Source organism: Dromiciops gliroides, chromosome 1 (genome assembly GCF_019393635.1).
Source record: "Dromiciops gliroides isolate mDroGli1 chromosome 1, mDroGli1.pri, whole genome shotgun sequence".
Classification (NCBI taxonomy): Eukaryota; Metazoa; Chordata; class Mammalia; order Microbiotheria; family Microbiotheriidae; genus Dromiciops; species Dromiciops gliroides.
The window spans coordinates 762,386,798-762,410,879 of NC_057861.1; the positions used below are offsets into that span (position 1 = coordinate 762,386,798).

Consider the following 24,082-nt stretch of genomic DNA (forward strand, 5'->3'; position numbering starts at 1 on the left):
AGAAGTTTTGAATGCTGTGGATAAGTTCACTTATCTTGACAGTATATTTTCCAGGGATGTACACATAAATGATGAGGTTGACACACACATTACCAGAGCTGGTTCAGTGTTTGGGAGTCTCCAAAGGCAAGTGTGGGAAAGAAGAGGTATTAGATTGACTACCAAACTAAAGGTGTACAGAGCCATTGTGCTGACCTCATTGTTCTATGCCTGTGAAACCTGGACAATCTACCAGTGCAGTGCCAGGAAACTGAATCACTTCCATTTGAATTGTCTTTTTTTTTTTTAGTGAGGCAATTGGGGTTAAGTGACTTGCCCAAGGTCACACAGCTAGTAAGTGTTAAGTGTCTGAGGCCGGATATGAACTCAGGTACTCCTGATTCCAGGGCCGGTGCTCTATCCACTGCGCCACCTAGCTGCCCCCTGAATTGTCTTTAGAAGATTCTGCAGATCACCTGGTAAGATAAGGCGCCAGACACTGAGGTCATTTCTTGAGCTGAACTGCCAAGCATGCAAACTCTACCACAGAGAGAACAACTGATGGGCTGGCCATATTATTCAAATGCCAAATGTATGTTTGCCTATAAGACTATTTTATGAAGAACTCACACAAAGCACGTGCTCACAAGGAGGTCAGAAGAGGGAAAAAGGACACTCTCAAGGGTTCTCTGAATTCCTTTGGAATTGATTGTGAGATGTCAGAAACACTGGAACTATACCACCACCCAACATGGCATGCCCAAATAGCAGAAGGCACTATACTCCTCTAGCAAAGCAGAATTGCAACAGCTCCAAAGAAATGTGAGATAGGAAAATATAGACACATCTGCATTCCAGATATTCACATGGACTCTGGGCCCGACCTGTGCTACAGCCTTCTGAGCTCCTATTGATGTGATCAGCCACAGGTGGGCAAACTGACATCATGATGCCATTGTGGTCTTCTTTGAGCATGACAATAACCAAAGGTGTAGAAACCAAAAGTATAAAGCACTGAAGATACGGAAACCAGACTCAAGGGGTTCAGGCCCCTGAGCTTTGCTAGTGGGACTTCATTGAAATGCAATTTGATCCATTCAGCATCCATATCACATATTCTGGATTTGGAGAGCCTTTTCCATCATGAGTCCTTTGGAATTTTCTTGTACTGTTGGATTGGTGAGAAGAATCTAGTCTATCAGAGTTGATCAACACATAATGTTGATAATACTGTGTACAATGTTCTTCTGGTTCTGCTCATCTCACTCATCATCAGTTCATGCAAGTCCTTCCAGGTTTCTCTGAACTCCTCCTGCTCATTGTTTCTTACAGCACAATAGAATCCCATTACATTCATATATCACAACTTGTTCAGCCATTCCACAATTAATGGGCAACCCCTCAATTTCCAATTCCTTGCCACCACAAAAAGAGCAGCTATAAAAACTTTTGTACATGTGGGTCCTTTTCCCTTTTTTGTGATTTCTTTGGGGAAAACACCCAAAAGTGGTATTGCTGGGTCAAAGGATATGCACAGCTTTATAGCCCTTTGGGCATAGTTCCAAAATGCTCTCCAGAATGGCTGGATCAGTTCACAGCTCCACCAACAATGCATTAGTGTTCCAATTTTTCCACAGCTTCTCCAACGTTTATTATTTTTCCTTTTTTGTTGTATTAGCCAATCTGATAGGTGTCAGGTGGTACCTCAGAGTTGTTTTAATTTGTATTTCTCTAACCAATAGTGATTTAGAGTATTTTTCATATGGCAATTTTTCATCAGAAAACTGCCTGTTCATATCCTTTGACCATTTCTCAATTGGGGAATGACTTGGATTCTTATAAATTTGATTTAGTTGTTGTTTTTCTTTTTTGAGGTTTTTCCTTTTTGCTCTGATTCTTTTCTTATAACATGACTAATGCAGAAATATGCTTAATTATATATATATATATATATATATATATATATATATATATATATATATATATATATATATATATATATATATATATAACCTATATCAGATTACCTGCTGTCTAGGGGAGGGGGAAGGGAGAAAAATTTGAAATTGGAAATCATATGTAAACAAATGTTGAAAACTATCTCTACATGTAACTGGAAAATAATAAAATGCTTTTATTTTTAAAAAATGCAATTTGAAGGCAAGAGAGTAATTAGCCTAGTGAGTAGGGACTGAACCAAGATTTTAATTGGATGAATTCCTGAAGATCCCAGCTTTAGACTAACAAGACTGGCATTGTTATCCATTGAAAAAGTGGAGCTAGAGAGGTGAGGGAGCCAGCTCTCTGAGAACCATGGAGAGCTCTAACTTTCTTGCTAATGTTCATTGGCATTGTGTAGTATGCAGTGCCACTGGGATGAGTGAAAGACTCCCAACTGTTGACCTTCATCAGGTATCTAGGCAGCAGCACCATCTTATCAACCTCAGTAGTTAAAATCAAAATACATGTCTTGTCCTACTGTGAGGAGAGAATCAGGCAGCAAAAAAAAGTGGTTTTCTTTCCTGGACAGTAGACCGGTGTCCCCTATGCAGTGTGTACTCTTCCAGAAAACAAACAAACAAAAAAACCTTCTCCAAACATATGTCTCAATTATTGAGTTCTTTTGGACACTTGGATCTACAGCCATTAAGGTGATTATTTTAACAAATTTCTTGCTGAGTCACCATATATACCCATGCATACACATACACACACACACTTACACATACACATACATACACACTCATATACAAATACCACCTCTGCCTCAATCTGTCTTGTTTTATCCATTTGTAAAGTGTCAATATACAGTCATCCTCAGAAAGATGCTTTCATATCCAATGAGGTGAAAAGAATGTAGACTGAGACACACTAGTGGACAGGTGGGGCATGGGTAGTCACATGATACATGGAGTTGGGGGGGCATTCTGGGAGCTTTGGCTGAGCTCTTTCCAGTTTAGGTTGAAATGATGGTAGATTGATGAAAGGTTTGAGGCCATTACAAATAGTCTTGGGAGTGTGGGAAGACTTGGAATTGAAGTGGAATTGACACTGACTGTTTACTTATTTATAATTTGGATGAAACCAAAGAGCGGTGTTTCCTGTTATTAAAGCCTTGGGTTTTACATTTATGCCAAGACTAAATAGCCAATTAGGAAAGTTAGGGATTGAAAACCTCAAGTCTGACCATGCAGATGGCATATTAAGTCTTCAAAACCAAAATTTTAAATGTAAACAAGGTAGAAAACCAATTCCCAAAATGTAGCCATCCTCTTGGGGACCTGAGGGAACTGCTCTCCATGCCAGTAACACAGGGTTGGACTCACTAGAGGTTTGGGAGGGCTCCCTGCCATTAGCACGACTGTGGAGGCCAAGAGAAAGGAGCCCTGGAATGAAGGTGCCCTTTCTAGGCACGTGACTGATCCCACTGAAGCCCTAGAGAAGTCCCCTGCTCTAGACAATAAAGGTTTTCCTTGGCTATTTCTGAATGAGCTACCTGACCTCTGCCTATGTCCTCCTCCTAAATCTCTGACTCAGCTCTTGGGATCCTGGGCTCTGAGAACTGAGTTTTCACCCAGTTAGTCCTGGATCAGGCCCCCACACATCTGCCTGGTCATTTCCAAACTATGTAGCCCTTGGCCCTTTGTGTGGTGTTGTCTTCTCCAACAGAGAGTAAGCTCCTTGAGAACAGGAACTGCTTTACTTGCTTGTATTTGTATCCCTACCACTTAGTACAATGCCTGGCACACAGCGAGGGCATAATACATGTTTTCATTTATTCATTCATTTGTTCTTTCCCTCATTTTACACATCAGGAAGGGGAAGCATCTAGCTAATTGTTCAGTGGCATGGGAGGTCAGGTCTTCCTTACCCCCAATATGCATTCTCCATGATACCAGGCTGCCTCATGCCACAAAATATCACCCCACATCACTCTATGTAATCCATACTTTAATATCCTAGTATTATTTTACAAATGGCTTAGACTTTGATTTGGAATCAACTGTCCTTTATTAATGTCAAAGCAAAGTCCAAGTCCAAGGAAGCAAGCTTAGTTTCTTTCAGTTCAGAAATCACAATCCCCTAACCCTAAGCCTGTCATCACCCACCCCAACACAAAGCCTGGACGGCCTTCACAGTGACTGTCTCCTGGCTGCCATCTAAACGAAGGGCGTGACTTTGATTCAGTTCTCCTCTTTCCACATCTGAAAGGCATTTTGATGACTGAACAGGGGAGGCCCTTTCTCATCCAGATTTTGCCTCTTCCCTTCTACAGAAGGGCTTTCCACCCAAGAACCAATGAAGTAAGAAAGCCCACAAAGGTTGGCAAGGCCACAGAGAAGTGACGTCCCCAAAAGAGCCCTGAGGCTAAACTAGAAACTATGTGGATGAGGGAGCAGTATGAGCAAGAGCACAGCGCTTTATTGGATCCTTTCTCCATAGATAAACATTCATTTAACTGCGGGCACTCTAGGGCAGATTGAGTACCTTATAAAAAAGGGTTTTTGTACTTCAGATGAAATGATAATGGGCATATTGTACTTTTAAAATACCAGTTCATCTGCATTCTCAGAAAACAGGCAATGAATCCAGCCCATATGGTAAAAAGGAACCCAGTTGAACAGACCCTCTCCCAGATTACTCCCTAGTGGGGCTTCAAGAAGGGCCAGGCAACTGGAGCTTATCTTCGGGACCAGGAAATTCAGGCAGAGCATAAATGACTCTTTCAGTTACTCTCTCAACGTGCCAAACACCAACAATTCTTTCTGAGGCTTGAGTCTGAGGTGAAATAATCCTATTCCATCCTTAAGAACAAATCATTTGATGCAGATTCAGTGGCCCAACCCCCATCATTTTGAATTTAATGGGACTCCCGATTTTGTTCAAGGAAAGTTCTCGAGCTTCTGACCTACAGCAGAATGTGTATGACACTGGACTTGTCTGGTCAGTGGGAAAGCATCCAGATGACCAAGCTTCTTGGAGGAAATCACCTTTCTGGAAGAGGCTGGGCCTAAAGACAAGGATGTCATATCTGAAGTTCTGATCTCTCGAAAGACCTAAATATCTAACTGACATTAGTATGTTTAATTGATGAAATGTACAACATAGCCAAATGGACGAAATGTACCTCTGGTCAAATACTACACTATGCAGGCCAATTGGACCTCTTTCGGGAGACACATTCAGGCTTGCTCAATCTAACAACTCAGTAGGGGTAAAGAAAGACATGACAAATGCTCACTGCCCAGTCTAGGACATTCCATTGGATGGACAACCACTGAGTTAAACTATCAATACATATGTATATCTGGAACAGGCTCAGCAGATAGACACTGAGCTGAGGCCAGGCATGAACAGGAGGAAGGGAGCAGGTGGGATTACATTTGGGAAATTATGCAGTGCTTTCAATCATCCAAAAATATTTCCCATGATGGAAACCTTACTGTTTCCTCTTTTTTATTCTTTCCCAATGATGCTTAGTAGTTAAAGAACCTTATAACTCCATATGTCTCATGTAGCCCATGGTGCAGGACCTCTCCCCTACCCTGCCCAAAGGTTCTGAATTCCCATTAACCAGGTATGATTTGGGGTGGTGAGCTCCCCCCAAGTCATTTCTATATTCATTCATATCCACCCAAAGTGTAGTATGGGGAAATCTACAAACATAGTCACACCTAAGTATCCCTATATGTGAATAACAGGGTGCTCAGCTCTTTCATCGATACTCCTAGTAATAACTGTATGTCAAGCATAGGATGGCCTTTTATCTCACCCCACAGAAAATAAAAATGATGGAGAGAGTAGATTCCATGAATAGACAAAAAAACAATCTTAAAGCACCATTCTATCAGGCTAGAGAATTCCAAGTTCTTACACAAGCTTTGTCTCTTCAGGTCTCTCCTACTCAGAATACCCTCAGTGACTTGAAGTTCCTCCAGAAAGCAAAACGACTTAGGAGCCTCTAGAGAAGCAGCCCCCTACCCCATCCCTGCCTGTCCTATCACACCCACCATGTCTGAAAAAGTCACAGTAATGATGTCAGGCAGCAACCTCCAAGGCTCTTGTCCCACTTTTCTTCTCTCCTCTCCCTGCTTTCCAGGGCCCATAAAAGAGATCTTCTTTCTTCAGGATGCACATGACTCAGGAAGTCCCCTTGATCTTTAGAAGAATTGATCCTCAAACCATAGAATTTGAAGTAACTCTAACTCAGGTGCACTGGTAAATGTTGCACCCTGAAAGACACACACAGGACACAGGTCTAAGATTAATATGCATTAATAATATTTTCTCCTTCACTTTCCTAAGCCTCCATAAAAAAACAATAAATCAAGCTCCAGTTTGTAGCACCTACCAATTTCCAAGGTATGAATGTTCACACTGAAAATTTAACAATGGATTCAAACAAGCTGGTCCAGCACAACCCTACCATCAAGGTAAGCCCCAAGAGTCACTCTTTTTTTTTTTGCAACATTTATTTTATTTTTTCAAGTTACATGTAAGGGTAGGTTTCAACATTCATTTTCATAAGATTAAGAGTTCCAAATTTTTCTCCCTCCCTCCCTTTCCTCCTCCATCCACAAGACATCAACCAATCTGATATAGGTTATATATGTACAATACATAAGTGCTCTTTTTTATCAGTTCTTTCTATGGGGGTGGACAGCATGCTTTGTAGTTAGACCCTTGGGATTATCTTGGATCATTGTATTACTGAGAGTAGTTGTCATTCACAATTGCTCATAGAACAATACTGCTGTCACTATGCACAATATCCTCCCAGTTCTGCTCACTTCATTATACATCAGTTCATATGAGTCTTTCCAGGTTTTTCTAGGATCATCCTGTTTGTCATTTCCTATAGTGCAATACCATTCCACTATAATCATATACCACAGCTTCTTCAGTCATTCCTCAATTGATGGACATTCCCTTGATTCTCAATTCTTAGCTGACACAAAGAGTTGCTATTAATATTTTTTGTAAAATTTTTTCCCCTTTTCTCTTTTTCATGATTACTATTGTTAACTGTTTCCTTCCATCCTATTCCCTTCCCCATGATATTTACTCTATTATCTATCTTCTTTCACCCTATCCCTCTTCAAAAGGGATTTGCTTCTGTCTGTCCCCTCACCCAATCTGCCCTCCCTTCTTTTGCCACTCTCTCTTTATCCCCTTCCCCTCCTATTTTCCTGCAGGGTTAGAGAGATTACTCCACCCAATTGAGTGTGTATGTTATTCCTTCCTTGAGCCACTTCTGATGAGATTGAGGTCTTTGAGCCAATTCTGATGAGTGTTAGGCTCATTTACTGCCCAGATTAAATAGATTACTCCAGCCAATTGGGTGCAACTCTGATGAGATTAAAGTCTTTGAGCCTATTCTGATGAGTGTAAAATTCATTTACTGCCCTGCTCCTCTCCCATCTCTTCCCCCACTCCATAAGCCCTTTCCTGTTTCTTTCATGTGCGATTTCACCCCATGCTACGTCTACCCTTCCCCCTCCCCCAGTGTATTCCTCTCACCCCTGAATTTAACCCTAAAAATTTCATCATGGGGCACCTAGGTGACACAGTGGACAAAGCATCCCCCCTGGACCCAGGGTGATTCCAGCCAAAACCCGGCCTCAGACACAAGACAGTCACCAACTGCAAGACCCCAGGTACGTGCCCCAACTCCAATTTTTTTTTATGGTTCTCTAGGGTCTTGTATTTGAAAGTCAAATTTTCCAGCCAGTTCAGGTCTTTTCATCACAAATACCTAAAAGTCCTTTTTTTCATTAAATTCCCATTTTTTCCTCAGAAAGATTATGATCAGTTTTGCAGGATACACGATTCTTGGTTGTAATCCCAATTCCTTTGTCCTCTGGAATATCATATTCCATGCCCTCCAGGCCTTTAATGTAGAAGCTGCCAGATCTTGTGCTATCCTGACTGGGGCTCCACAGTACTTGAATTCCTTATTTTTGGCAGCTTGCAATATTTTCTCTTTGATCTGAGAGCTCCAGAATGTGGCTATAATATTCCTAGTTTTCCTTTTGGGATCTCTTTCAGGAGGTGATCAGTGGATTCTTTCATTTTCTATTTTACCTTCTGTTTCTAGAATATCAGGACAATTTTCCCAGACAGTTTCTTGGAAGATGATGTCTAAGCTCTTTCCTTGATCATGATTTTCAGGTAGACCAATACTTTTGAAATTATCTCTCCTGGACCTATTTTCCATGTCAGCAGTTTTTCCAAGAAGATATTTCACATTGCCCACTATTTTTTTTATTAATTTGGATTTGCTTTATTGTGTTTTGGTTTCTCATAAAGTCACTAGCTTCCATGTGTTCAATCCTAATGCTTAGGCAATTATTTTCATCAGAGAGCTTTTGTACTTCCTTTTCCATTTGGCCAATTTGGCTTTTCAAGCTGTTGACTTTTTTCTCGTGTCTTTCCTGCATTACTCTCATTTCTCTTTCCATTTTTTCCTCTCTAGCTTTATCTTCAAAGTCCTTTTTGAGTGTTTCTGTGGCATGAGACCAATTCATATTTTCTTGAAAGCTTTAGATAAAGATGTAGTGGTCCTGACATTGGCTTCTTCCTCTGAGGGTGCACCTCAATCTTCCTTGTCACTAAAGAAACTTTCTATGGTCCTCACCTTTCTCTGTTTTCTCATCTTTTGTTTCTTTTACTTGACTTTTAGGTCCTCAAAGTGGGACACTGTTTCCAGGCTGCACTATCCCAAGCTTCAGAAGGTCCCAATTGGTATGATTTAAGGAAGAGCAGGTTCTTCACTTGCCTGACCTGTTCCCTGGTCTATAGATGACCCCAGACCAACTTGCTAATCAACCAGATTTGTTCGTGTGTTGTCAGCTCTGAAGAGCCTGTAACCCTCTCCCACCTGGGCCACCACTACTCAAGACTACCTCCTGGTTTCCAGCAGGGGTGAAAAACTCAAGTTCTGCCTCAGCACCAGCATAGACCCCTGTAGTCTTCCCCCTGCCCAGGGCTCAGCCCTCTCACCAGATTGTGAGCTTAGTTCCAGACAACACTGGTGCTTCAGCTGATTCAGAGGCTCTGGAGGGTCTCTTTCTCTGGTGAAGCCTTCCTGGGACTGGATTTGTGTCAGGGTAACTGTGGGGTTGGGCTCCACTTCTATCTCAGCGCAGCAGCTCCCTCCTTCAGACCTTTCAAAGCAGTCATTGGTTGGAAGATGATTTCAGCACATTCCTCTATGGGTCTTTGCTGCTCTAGGAATTGTCCTATGGCATTATTTGGATAGGAGCAATTATGTCATGAGTTTGAGAGCTCACTGCTTTTCCTCCACCATCTTCAAGACACACTCTTAAGAAGTTCTCTTCTCTGCTAGAAGACTAGATCCTGGGATCACACTGCCTGGATAATCCACTTGGCCCCTTCCTGATCATCTTAACACCAAGAGTTTGGGGATTGGGGACACAGTCCATGAGTTTCCCTCTTGGGTAATGTGGCCAGTAGGCAAGCAGACACTTTTCTCTGCAGGATACCCCACCATGCCATCATTTTCTGTGCTGAGAAGAAAATATCTGGACCTCTTCTCTGGGCCAAATAAGTAAGAAAGTTGGGGGTAAACCCAAATAACTCTCATTTGCCCTGAAGCATCCATAAAGAGATTCTGTTCGGGAGACCATACATGTGTATGAGATTCCTTACCCCAAGCCCCAAGTCAGCTTTACTGTTATCTGTCATTTAAATAGCAAAAAGGTCCAGTGTGTCTATTGATATTTTTTCCATAAGCTGGCATAGTAGTCCTCACTTTTCTGAGAAAAGTATATCCTCCCCAGAGTCCTAGCTAAGGATATCACCTTGGAGGCAGCACCATTCCCTAGAAGATCGACACTCTCTAGGCATCCCACCCTCTCCATTAATGAAGTGGCCACCAGATACTCTGAACAATGGCTTGCTCACTGCTTTGGAAACCCATCAAATTATGAGAGGGAACTCCCCTGAAGAGTCCAGCTTATGCTTCTAACATTCAAAGCTCTAAGAAATCCCAGGTATGGATGACCACAGGGTGCCTGTGTCCTTCCAGCAATGATTTTTGTGGAAGCAGTGACCTCAGGGATATCAGTAAGGAAATGCACAAAAGCCTGGTGCAGACCAAGCACTTAGGAAATGTTTCTTTTTCATTTCTTCATTTATACATGGCATAGGTACCTACAAGTAGTACTATATTTGCGTGAATAGATATATAAGGAAAATGGGAGAGAACAGCAAGGAAAGGAAAAAGCAGAAAGGTATGCTGAAACTTAGAAGTATAGCTGCAAACCATCATTAATGTTAATTTTTATAAAATAATTACTTAGAAAACCCCCCTGATTTTAGGGAGTCAGATGACTAATTCCAAGTTCTTTTTTGCCTCCCATTTTCCTTTTCTCTCCTTCTGATGCTATCCCCAGAGCCCCAGTTTTCTTTTGGGCGTCCATCGCTTCCTCCTGGCCCTCCCCTCCCCTGACTGACCTCTTCTCTGGCCTGGGCCCAACACCTGCTGCAGTCGAAGTTTTCTTACTAATGAGATGTTCCATCCCTTCATTTCTCCTGGGTCTGGGGAGGACCACGCTATTGATTGCAGGTAGCCTTGCTATCCTTCTGTGTGTTGATGATTTATGGCGGGTGCTGTGCAAGCCGGGCCTCCAGCTTCCAATGAGTAATCTGAGATTTATGCCCCCTTCACTCTAGACCATGAAGCAAATGTAGACCCCTCCCCCGCCCCCAATAAAGAACCCAGGAGTAACCACAAAACTCTGTGGCGATCCGAATGCCTTTTTCTTGTCCTCTGCATGGAATCCGTTGGACAAATTCTCTGCAATTCCAGAGTCCGGATTGTGGGAGGCACAAGGACATCATCCCCACCCACACATAACTCCAATGTCCCCTGCCCTCCAGGCAAAGAACACCACGGCCAACATATCCCAAGGCCACATCCACATGCAAAAATAGACAGTTCATGGGCCCCTGTCCATGCACTTAGCAGTCAGCCAGGGCAGCAGGGAAGGGGGGGACATAATGTAAAGCAGAGACACTTAAGGAAGTGGCCCAGGAAGGAAATGGGCGTGTGCCCCTTGCCCAGAGCCCCACCAATGCACACGCTGCACGAAGGAGAAGGGGCCAAAGCCAAAAACATGCTGTGACCCGGGTGCAGGCGCCTCTGGCCGTGCTGTGCTGGTGGAGGGGGCGCCCTAGGCCGGACCAGGCACCCCTGGGCTGCTGCAGTTTCTGGGGCTGCTCCCTGCAGCATGCGGGCTTCCTCTGCCAGGGCTTGGAAGTGCCCTGTCTGTCCCAGAGGAGGAAGGAGTGTGGGTACCCCGAGGGCCGAGGTGGGACTATTGGCCAGAGAAGTCATGGTTCTCTGGCCTTCGGGAGAGCATCTCATGGGATCCCATACATCTGAAGATGAGATGGGTGTGATGTGTCCGCCTCTGGGTCACATAGCAAGTTAGTGTGGGATCTGGAGCAGAGGAATCCTGGGCCCTTGACTCCTTTCGATGCCCCCTTGTCCTTTCAGCGGATAGCTCCCACCTTGGAGGAGGGGTGACTGAGCAGGGCCCCCTTCTGAGGACCTGCTATGGTGGCCGCCCCATGCGGTTGATTTAGAGCAGAAGCTCCAGGCAGGGGCCGGCCGGCCTGCAGGGGAAAAGGGGGCGGGGGGGGGCAGGCAGGTGCTGCAGGGTTTGGACCCTGGCAAGGACTAGGCAGGCCCTAGGGGGTCTGAGACCTGTAACTGAAGCCCCGTGGAGCTTGGAGCAAGGGAGGGGACAAGGTGAGTTTTCTTGGCTATGAAAAGGAGATGAACTCTCTTAATGCCCCTGACCAGAGGTGCTTGCCCTCAAGGAAATGTCTGTCTTTCACTTAGCCTGGGGCTGAAGGGGCCTGGCTGAGGGCTAGAGGGCCCAGGGATGTCAAAGCCTCCTGACAGCAGGGGCTTCAAAATTCACTCCAGAGGAGAAGTGGAGGGGGAGCTTGTGGCCCCAGGCCTTGCCCACGTCTGCAGCTCAAGGCTTTGGAGAATGGGCTGGATGGTCCAGCCTCTGGGTGGGGCGTGTGCCCCTGCTGCTGGGCACGAAGTGGCCCTGACCTTAGTAAAGACCATTCCATACATATATATGGAGGATGATGACGACGACGCGTATATAGCTAACAATTCTATGGTACTTGCTATGCACCACTTTAGAATTGTTACCTCATTTGAGTCTCACAACAACCCATTTTATATAGGAGGAAACTGAGGCAAAAGGGGTTAAACAAACTCATGGGGTGTGAGGAAGGGGTACACCCCCTCCTGTCCCCTCCCTTCCTTCCCCTTCTGTCCCCTCTGTGAAAGCAGGTTCCAGATGAGTCCAATGAGAGAACCTGGGATAGTCTCAGGAAGGGGCCTGGGTCTAATAGGCAGTTTTGTCCTGCCAATGAACTGAGAGCTCAGAAGGTTCGTTCCCAGGGGGCACAGCAGGACATCACAGGCAGTCCAGAAGGGAGTTTAGCCTTTGAAAAAGAAGACACAAGAAGTTTGCTTTGTGCTGTGGAAGGCTACCAAAGGAGCGTGACTAGGCCTTGTGCAAAGATGGCATCCCCCACCACAGAAATCTAACAAATAAGGAAACTGAGCCAAGATTCTGGGGCTGAAAGAGGGCAGAGAGGCCTTGGCCCATGGCAGAAAAGAGTCAGTCTTATCAGCCTACTGGGGCAGGAGCAAGGAAGGAGCCCATTAGGAGAGTCACAAGGTCCAGAGAGATGGGCTTCACTCTCTGGACTTACAGCAAGACCCACCTGACCTGGAGCCTAACCTGTCCTTGCAGGGCCTAGTTTGGAACCTGGAGTAAGGAAGACCTGAGTTCAAATCCAGCCTCAGACAGTAGCTGACTGTCACTAGGCAAATCATTTCACTTCTGACTGCCTCAGTTTTTTCATCTATAAAATGGAAATAATGACAGCACCCACCTCCCAGGGCTGTTTGGGGGATGGAAAGAGATGATACACGGGAAGTATTCAACCCTTAAAGAGCTCAGATATGCTGGCTCTTTAGCACCATTCCTGCCAGTGCTGTCACCACCACCAAGGGAGGAACCAGTTTGGGGATGGTCCAAAGCCTTCCCAGGCCTGAAAGCGGGGTCCTCCCCATCTTCCTCTGTCACACAGAATTGAGAGAGGTTTAGCAGAGCGCTCTGTGGGCTCAGGGCCAGCCAGGAGCTCAGGGGCCTCTCATAGCTCCCGCCTTTGTGGAGCCCTGAGCAGGGTTAGTCCAGCCTCCCCTGGGAGGGGAGCCTCCTGTGTCCTGAGGGGGCTCAGTCCACCTGGGTAGAGTAGGGGTCATAATCTCCCCAGCTCCAGTGGGGGCAGAGGGTGAGTAGGATCTGGACAGGAGAGTCAGGACCAGCTCGTGAGGGCCAAGGCACTCCCTTCCTCAGTGATTGCCCCATCTGGGCAATGTTCCTTAGAGACCTGCCTGGGTGTCGCGTCACCCAGAGTGTTGAGCTACTAGTCCCATGGCATCCAGCTCCTTTGTCTTCTGTTCTTCCTGTGGACCCCGTGTAGAACATTTCCGTAATCCCGGTCCCAGATCGGCTCAGGCCCCGCTGCTGACCCTCTCTCAATTCTTCAGCACCAAGGTGCCAAACAAGATGCTGGAGCTGTGGGCATCACCCGGGCGGAGGGGGCACAGCTTGTTTGCTCACTATGAGGTAAGTGTCAGCTGAGAACTCTCCCCATGATTTTTTACCCCTCAGAAGAGAAAACGGACACAAAACATCCAGAATCAAAAGGTCTGGTTTGGAATTCTTGGCAGACCAACTGCTCCCAGGAGTTCCTAAAAACCCAAATCAAAGAAACTTCTCCTCAAAGCATCAGCAGAAGAGAACAAAGAGCTCGGTTAGCCCCTAGAAAAGGGCTCTGAGTCCGTATCTGTGTATTCTTGGGGAATGGATGTGTGTTGGGGTGTGCAAGCGTGTGTATATATGTATGGATGTATAAGTGTATGTATTTGCATGCATGCATGTGTGCATGTATGAGTGGGTGTGCATGTAAGTGGGTGTGTCTACATGGATGTCTCCCTAATTATATTCTAAGCTCCATCAGGTCGAGCTGAGTCATCTGAAGTCCATGAGCCTCTTTTAAGTTCTGTGAGGAAAATGCTGGGGACTTCTTCACAGGCCCAGGGGCCATGGAAAGTAGGACAAAACGGTGTTGGGAAACAATAAGCTCTGCTTTAGGGCCAGAGCTGAGGTTTGCCTGCTGGGATTGCTCCAGCTGACCTCTGGAGAGGGACCCCTTCTCTCTGGATTAGGTGATCTCACTGACCAAGTCTTCTTGATGGGCCCCCAGGGGGCCAGCTGGCCCTTGGCCCTAGCGTGGGACATGGGAAAGACCTAGGGTGCATGGTCACCCAATGGGTGGCCTTCTGTGGCCTGGCCCATGTCGGGCCTGGGAATCGCCAACCTCACTAGCTGTGGAAGGAGGAATGAGGCCCTTCTCCAGACTCACAGTTTTCAGAATATTCCACGTGGCAAAAGGATTTCGAGTGCTTCTGACCCAGGCTCTTCACTTCAAGAAGCGAGAAACTGAGGCCCAGAAAGGCTTGGTAGCCCCGTGGAGGTCACTGAGTGAGGAAGCATGGTTGGCCCACCTCTGCATCTTTCTCAGGCTGCCTGAGCCTTGGGGATGGACAGACAGAACTTCTAACAGTCCAGAAGCACCCGGCTTTCAAGGATTCCCCCTCTTACCCTTTGGTGTAAGCAGGAGTGAGAAGTCCCAAGAGACCACTCTCTGCTCTCTGCTCTGACACGGTGCTGCTTCTGGGAAAGCTTTCAATGTAGTCATCTAAAAGCCTTATTTATTGATGGTGCCTTCTTATTTAGGTCAGAGCTATACTTTAGCCTTCACATCAGTAGGCATTTAATAAGCACTGATTATATGCAAGGCCCTGTGCCCCTGGAGGAAATCCCCTTTGTTTTGAATAGGACAGAACCCATTGGGGCAGAATTCCTGAGGCTAATGGTATTGCACCTGTGCAGAAGGTAGGTTTACCCCAGGTCTACAGCATGCAGGTGTGCAGTTGTCTGCAGGCTCTGGGAGTTGCTGGAGAGTAGGGGCGGCCTTTCTTTGTAACCCAGAGCCTAGCACACAGGAGGCAATGGCTAAGACACAACTGGCTGCACTCAGAATCCCTAGAAATGCCTCAAGTCTGTGAGATGAAGGATGCCATGAGACCCCAAGAAAAAACAAGGAAGGATCAGAAGTTGAGACCAGAGACAGTGGCTTTGGGCACTGGGCCTTCAGCATCCTCACCATCCGTGTGAAGAATGTGGTATGAGGGAATGCGCCCAGATAACATCATCACAGAGGCCAAGTGAGAATGCCGGGAGAGACTCACACGAGGCTCCAAAAGGGCCTTGTATCTGTGACCTCATTGGATCCTAACGCTGTGATGGGTAAAACTAAATGTGTGTGGTCACCTTACCTGTCCCCTGTGTGGGGAAAGCCAACCTGGGAAGTCAGTGCTATAGTTGTTCTTCTTTCCATTTAGGGAAACTGAGGCTGAGAGAAATGACATGACACAGTTAGAAAACATCTGAGGCCAGATTTGAATTCAGATCTTCTTGTGTCAGACAGCTTAGTAGCACAGACTTAGAGTCAGGAAGACATGAATTCAAATCCAGCCTTATATACTTACTAGCTATGTGACCCTGGGCAAGTCACGTCACCCTGTTTGTCATCTGTAAAATGGTTGGAGAAGGAAATGGCAGGCCACTTCAGTATCTTTGCCAAGAAAACTCTGAATTGGGCCACAAAGAGCATTACTTAATTACAACAAAAATAAGTTCACTTCTGTTTTTCATGACATTTCTACAAAATTAAAGCAGGTTCTACACATAAAAGGTACATAAACCAAAGAAGAAAATATAAAAATGAGCTGTACTTAGAAGACAACTAAAATACAATCATAAAGAGAAATTTAAATTCAGATAAGTATAGATTTAAAATTATAATGATATGATATGATATGCTATGCTATAATATGATGTGATGTGATATGACATGATATAATATAATATACACGATATAATATTAAAGGCTGAGTCAAAGGAGAGACCATGTAAGCAATATGTTTATCAAGAAAAATTATAACAATCAGATAATATACTGATATTTTTGAAATGTAGTTAAAACTGCCTTAAAGGGGAAATTTAGAGGCCTAAACAACATCAATAACTAAAGATAGAATGAAGAAACAATAGCATGAACAGGCAATTTTTAAATAGATAAAAAAACACATTAAAAATAAAAAGAAAGGCAAATAAATGTTCTGAAAATCTGAAAAGACTTTGAATTTCAAGGCTTAATGAGAATTCTTTAATGGTTCCAGGTCAATTAGACAGTAGATATGCCCCAGGAACATTTGATGTTTGGGTTCAAGTGAAGGGGAAATGATAGGAATAAGTGTTTCAGGGGCTACTATGCATCAGTCACTGTGCTAAAGACTCTAAAAGTGTTATTTCATTTGGTCCTTTCAACAACCACTAGCAGCTTCAATAATATAGTATACCAACTGCAAAAAAATAAAATCCGGTATTCCCCTTATCAAGTCACTTAGTCTTAGAGAATCCCAAAGAGCATAGAGAAGCTATCAGTTGTAGAAAAAATACAGACCTGTATTGGAAGAAGATATTTCCTCTCTTATGGAAATCACAGGTCCAACTAGTATTCCTCATGATTATATAAATCAGTGAAGAAGAGCCTTGGAGTACAATACAACAACCCCTCATGGTAAAGATGTGAAAAATGAAAGAAAGCCTTGTCCCTGATTCCAAGAAATCACTGGCTCAGAACACCAATCTGCCCTAGATAAGGCTTCAGAAATCCACCAAAGTAAGGAGTGAAAGGGAGCAGAATAAGGCAAACCCACAATAGGCAAGAATAAAAAGCCCAACTGAACATTTACAGGAATCCCTCACAAAAAGAAGACATTTGCAGAAGGAGAAATGCTCTTTTCAAATATTCAGCAAGCGATGAACTGTATCCATCCCTACTGTGTACAAAGGGCGGTGAGACATCACAGAGTTAGGCAGGCACTAACTCTACTCCCCAGCACACACACAGACACACCTCACCCCAAGCCTTACATGAAAACCACCACAATAAAAAAGAAGCCAAGGAGAAGTCTGTAAAAGATTTCAGATATTCCTAACTCAGTTGAGTCCAAAGAGTCAGGGTGGCAAAACTCTGATGAGCTCATAGAGCGAATGTGAGGCTGGTCCAGCTATCTGGAGTAGTATCAGCTCAGTAGTGACAAAGTGGTTTGAGAGGACTGGGACTCCTGGAGATTTCCCCTTTTGGGCTTATTTCCTTGACTTGAGGGAGCATGCCTAAGGGATGGGGTCCACTTTTCTCTATGCCACCAGTGTTCCCAATTCTAACTGTTATCACGTTTGGTCCTCAGAACAGCCCTGTAAGGTAGATGTTATTACCATCAGAGAGAAGATAGGCACACAAAGCTTCACATACCTAATAGTTGCCTGAGGCGAGATTTGAACTCGTCTCCCTTGTTTCATAATACATTGATATGACTGGTTCTTTGGGAAAAAAACCCTGGGATTTCCCTGAAAAATCTGGAACAATATCTATTGACTCCTTCATAGACTTGGATAAAGTGATGAAAACCATTCAAAGGAGAGATAAATACACAAAATTATAAAGGAGGATTGATGGGAGTGTTGTGAGAGGGGAAATTGAAGCTTCACCATCATACCTTAGATTTGACTATGGAAGAGAAATTGCCAAATTAGCTGATACCATTGATATAAAAACAGAAAATATACCAAGGAAGTAGAAAGAAAATTCATAATTAAAATAAAAAACACCAATTCAACTAGTATTTGACACAGCCACAATCATAAAGCATAGAGGAAAGGAATCATGAATCAGAAAGTTATGCACGAACACTGAAAAAAGAACCCACTGGAGTTAAATCTGCATCTTACACCATCGATCACCATAAACTCCAAATGAGCCATCAAACTAGTTATTTATGTCTTTGTTTTATGTGACACTTACTGGCTGTGTGGCTTTGTGCAAGTTGCTTAACCCTATTTGCCCTAGTTTCCTCATCTGTAAAATGGCAAACCTCTCCAGTATCTTTGCCAAAAAAATACCCAATGAGGTCACAAAAAACAGACATGACTGAAAAACAACTGACATTTATATATGTGTGTGTATATATGTATGTTTATGCATATATATGTATATATGAATGTGTGTTTGTATATATGTATGTATCATAGAGACAGAAATCTATGTATTATATCTTCAGAGAAAATGGCAGAAAATGGAATGGAATATCTGTTGTAATTGTGGAAAGGAGGGAAACTCATATTTAGTCCATTCTATGAAACAACTTGATCTGGATAAATGACCTAAAAGTTTTTGTTGGTTGCTTGCTTTTTTGTTTCTAAACAAGAAACATTGGTGCATTCAGAATAATATGGAAAGAAAGAATTTGGGCAGGTGCCATTTTCCATTTTGAATGAAAGTCTGTTTTGAAAGCTGTCTGAAGATGACACACACTTATGCAAGGAGGCTCCACTCCTGAGAACAGCAGTCTAAGGAGAGAATAGGAGGTCCTCAAAAGAACAAACACAAATTACCAGCAACCTCAAGAAAATGGTTTAAACCTTCCAGTGCTTAAGGAATGCAAATGAAAACAACTTTGAGATATGCCTGGGTATTCAGTAAATTGGCAAGGATAGTTAGAAATGTTGAATGTTCAGTCTGTAGGAGCCAAAAAGAAATTGTCCTCTCCTGGAGCACAAAGGGGATGGTCACAGTCTTTCTGCAAAGCAGTTTGTGGTCTGTGTGAGCTACAGAGCTGACCCTATACTCCCACCCAGTGACCCCACTAGAAGATTTCTACCCTAAAGAGGTCATAAGAAGAAGGAAAACAGACATGGCTTTTAAAGTACCTTTCTTTCACTTGTATTCCTAATTGAAATAGTTTGCAAACCACCCAGGTGTCCAAGCAGCAGCAGGTGAGGTGGCATAAACTGCCACATGTGGAATAAGACACGCATGCATCGGCAATGTGGGGTATACATAACGGAAGGCTATTGAATGACCAAAACTGTGGCATATAAAGAAAAACGAAAACACTGGTATAGTGGAATCTAGGAAGGCAGGGAGAAAACAACAATAACACGCCCAGGAACTGCCACTCTAAAATGAGAGTGAGGTGATGGCAGCAGAAATGATGCCCCAAATAACCACAGGATCCAGAAGATTCTAAGGGTCCATAAGAGCAAAGCCTGTGTTGGGAATGGAATCGGAGCCAAGCTAACGTGCCCGTCCAAAACAGACTAGTTTTAGAACATTGGAAAAATGAATGTGTCCTCCCTCCACAACGCTCTAGTTTTATTAAAGTGCTCACCTGCCTGATTACTGTTGTCATTTTGTTAAATCCTCTAAGACTCAGGATTCAAAATGAAAATGGGAGGCTTCCAGTCTTGTGGCTAAGAGTCAGAGTTTCTTCTTTGGCAAATCCACCTGAACACATCTACCACTGCCTATGTGAATGGAGTACTTGGGGTAAGTAAGCATCATTTAAACCAAGGGCCTTTAAAACACAATAGTAAATTGATCCCTGAAGATTTCCGAGGTCCTGGGCTGACACTATTTGGTGTGCTTTCACCCAGAATTCAGCAAGGATTTTGGACCTACAATCCTTTGAGGAGTACAAGTATTTATAATATCTCTGACCTGGTAGGCTGTCAGGTACAGCTTTTTCCATTTCTTAAGTTCCATGCAACCACAATGTTGTTGTTTGTCCTTCATTCTCTAAGAGAACCACAGCATCGGGAGGTAAGGGTGTGAATTGGTTTTGAGGGAGGGAGGGCTGTGCAAGGTTACCAACTTCATTCTCTCCTCCAGAGCCCTGTTTAAGGCAATTGAGAATAAGTGACTTGCCCAGGGTCACAGAGCTAGTAAGTGTCTGAGGCCATATCCTCTGAACTTCAGGGCCAGTGCTCTATCCACTGAACAATCTAGTGCAGCCACAATGAAGTACTCATCAAGGAAGTGTCACAAAAATTTCTAAGTCTGACAAAGAAAATAAAAAGCAAAGTTTCCAAGGCACAGAAAATAGGTTTATTGAGAGAGGGCCTATCTCACAATAAAGCCAGTCAGTCAAAGGGAAAACCTGAAAGACCCTGAACTCTACAGGTCTCTGGCTTTTATACCCCTAGGTGGCTTAAATGTTCATATACCTTACTATTTTAAGACATGAACACCTCCCATTTTATCTACATCACAAGGTGAAATAAATGGTATACTTCATACATTCAGTTGAGATTCTGAAATTCTTACAGATGGTTCCTTTAACTGTTAATGGACAGGGAGGTCCTTGGTTTGGGACAGAAAGGTAATGTCCTTTCAGCTGATCTAGGACATCAGCTTTGGGACTAAGTGTTCATATACATGATGAGGTGTCCTGGTCAGTCATGATCTCAAATGAGCTGATTGGTCCGCTTCAGCTTGAGGAATACTATCTTTAGAAGTTGTGGTTAAGCACAAGGTGCCACAAGGAATACAGTACAAGGGATTTAGTTATTCAGAACAGGAGCAAGTTCACAATTCATTGATACCTGAAAACACATTACTGCATGAGCTTAAGCTACTAAGAGTATATAAAGAATAATTACATAATATCTCTGCTCTATGCTATAAGCAATCAAAGAGCACTTAATTTAGAGTAAATCACTATATGTAGTCTATTACACTTATTGCTATGGCAATTAAATCTCATATTTAAGGTGTGGAGAAAATCTCACTCATAGAAGGCAGGTGTTAACTCTGACATTACTACTGATCATTCTCACATGTGCTGGGAAAGTTTTCTCAGAGAGTTTTCCAAAAGACTGGGGAGACAGACAATCTCAGAAGCCCCACAAATAGTCAGAAATCTGGCCCCCGATTGTTGGTGGTCAGACCATGTTCTATGCTCCTGTGTATGGCATCTTCCCTGGTTCCTTCAAGGATTTGTGTTCTATAGGTTCATTCAAAAGTATACTTCTTCAGTGGGCAGACTTCGTCTATCTTTCTGCAAGCCTAGGAAGACCAGGGACAGCTAGGTGGCACAGTGGATAAAGCACCAGCCCTGGATTCAGGAGTACCTGAGTTCATATCTGGCCTCAGACACATTACACTTATTAGCTGTGTGACTCTGGGCAAGTCACTTAACTCCATGGCCCCACAAAAAAGTCTAGGAAGACCAGAGAGCATATTCTAGAGGTTCAGTCTAATAGAAGATAGGATTTACAATGTTGATTCAAGAACAGTTGATCCCCAATCCTAGGTGTCTTAGACTGCACTGTAGTCCTATCCATGTCTACAATTAAACAAAGTATCCTTGATGTTTTCCCCTTCAGCCTATGTGACCTGAAGGGCCCAATTCCTTAAACAAAGAACATTAATCTCTCTCAGCAGTCCTTTCCCCTGGCAGGTGTGTGAAGGAGGAGCTGGAGCCGGGGTCGCCGCCACTATGGGGAGAAAGTCCAGTAAGGCCAAGGAGAAGAAACAGAAGAGGCTAGAGGAGTGGGCCGCCATGGAAGCCATCCGTGCCAAAGTGGAAGCGGCCAACAAGCTCAAAGACCCCTTAGAGGCCTTCCCCGTGTTCAAGAACCGGAACGGATTAAACGTCTCCATCGAGTGTAAGCGAGTGTCGGGGCTGGAGCAGGCTACTGTGGATTGGGCCTTTGATCTCACCAAGACCAACATGCAGACCTTGTATGAACAGAGTGAATGGGGCTGGAAGGCCCGAGAGAAAAGGGAAGAGATGACGGACAACCAGGCCTGGTACCTCATTGCTTGGGAGGAGAGTGGCCTTCTCACACTTCCACTTCGATGTGGAGTGTGAGGACGAAGTCCTGTACTGCCATAAGGTCCAGTTGGAGAGCAAAGTGTGGAGGAAAGATCTGGGAAAATTTTTTATCCAGATCCTGCAGCTTGTGGCCAACAGCACCCAGATGAAGAAGGTCATGATAACAGTGTTCAAGCACAACCATGGGGCCTACCAGTTTTTCAGAGAGGCATTGTAGTTTGAGATTGACTACACCTCTCCCAGCATGTCCGGTTGCTGCAGCAATGACTGCTCCTATGAGATCCTCAGTGGGAGGACGAAATTCGGGGACAGCCAGCACACCCACTTGGGTGGGCACTGTGGTGGTTGTTGCCACTGAGGCTGCACCAGGCCCCAGAGCCACCTCTCCCCGTGGCCTGGCCCCTTCCCCTTTCCCATCACTCCACACATTGTCAGCTGCCTCTCACCTCTCAGGGCCTCTGGGGCTCTGGGGGCTGCCAGCATGTACCCCCAGAAGCCCAGGCCCTTGCTGTTGGGGGAGTAACTCCAGGCACCACCCCCTCGTCTGCCCTCCCCACAACAGAGGGGAGCAGGGCGGGACTGCAGAAGAACCATCCCATTTCTCATGGCCCACTGGGGCTTGTTTCCAAGCCACGTCTTTGGAAGTGTATCTTGTCCCTTTCTCTACTTAACCAGAACCCCAGCCCCCCAGAGCAAACCCCCCATTGCTTGTAGCACAGCAGCTGGACGGCCGCTGGGTTCCCCCCTCAGAGGAGAAAGGAGAAGTGGGGTGCGTGTCCAGCCCCAAGGGGTATGGGAGAAAACAGCGTTAGGTTTGAGGCTTAGCCCTCCCTCATAAAGGACCCCCTCCCAGAGGGAAGACCTTCTGTGGCAAGAAAGGTGGGTGGGAGGGAGGCCGAGGCCAGTGTGGGAGTGCGTATGTGCTCAGATGATTCTTTTTTAACCCTTTCTGATTGTTAGAGGAAAATTTGAAGACAGACTGCTACTCTCTCTCTCTCTCTCTCTCTCTCTCTCTCTTTCTATATATATATATATATTTTTTTTTCTTAGTAAATTCTTTTCTCACTGGAATCAAAGGGGAAAAAGCAAACCTTTTGCATTGGTTTTATTTTTATGTTACAAATAAAAGACACTTTGTTCAAAAAAAATCTCTCCCAGCCATCATTTGGTGGATAGAGGTGGTGAGGTGGCATAGTGGATACAATGTTGAGCTTGGAGTCAGGAAGTAGCTGTGTGAGACCAGCCTCTCTCAGCCCCAAATTCCTCATATGTGAAACAGGGATAATAACACCTACCTCTAAGATTTATCATGAAACCCAATTGAGATATCATTGATGAGCTAAAGTTAGATGAATGCACACTATCATTAGGTTATTTCTGCTATTTTATTCCTTCAGAGACTACACAACAGGAACTCTAGAGGAGCTCCAAAGAAATCTAGAAAGTCAGTGATGGACAACAGGGTATATGCACCCATGTATGGATTACTTTCACTTATTAAATGAAATATCTTTGCATGTCCTGCATTTCTGCATGCTTACTATGTTGATAGCAGTGATCTTTTTGATGGCTTATACAGGGAGAAGGTGGCTAGCTTCCGGAAACACCTGGTGACCATGAAGTTTAGGGGGACTTGCTTTGGAGTATTAGATGTTCAGATCTAGTCCCCCATATCTAAAGGAAATAAATAAAATTTCAGATGATCCTGGGGGATAGGTGTAGACTTGGATGTGACCTCATCCTGACCCATCCCCCAAAACAGTGGGAATTTGAATAAACACCTACCCCACAGATCTCTCTAATCCTGAATTCATTTGGAAAGGGTTGCCAAATAGGTATGATCAATAACAACAAAAAGGTACCTAGCAGAGGAACAATCCTTGAATCAAAAGCAATGACCCTGAATTTCTACAAGCAAATTTCAACTCCATTGGTTCCATGTGAGGCCAGCCACAATAAGACTGTAGAATTGTCTTAAATTCCCCAAATGAAGATCACATAGACCCCAGACTTTGTTGAAATGATGGTAACAAGATGAACTTGACTTGAGATGTCTGAAATACCTTGTTTTGTTTTTTTTAATCTTAAAAATATTTTATTATTTTCCAGTTACATGTAAAGATGGTTTTCAACATTTGTTTTTCTAAGATTTCTAGTTCCAAATTTTTCTCCCTCCCTCCCTTCCTCCCCCATCATAAGACAGAAAGCAATCTGATATAGGATATA

General features: G+C 44.2%; 1 pseudogene; it reads left to right on the plus strand.

Moving 5' to 3' along the window:
- Positions 1 to 21,517: 21,517 nt before the first annotated feature.
- LOC122755175 lies at positions 21,518 to 22,214 on the plus strand (annotated as a pseudogene).
- Positions 22,215 to 24,082: the final 1,868 nt, after the last annotated feature.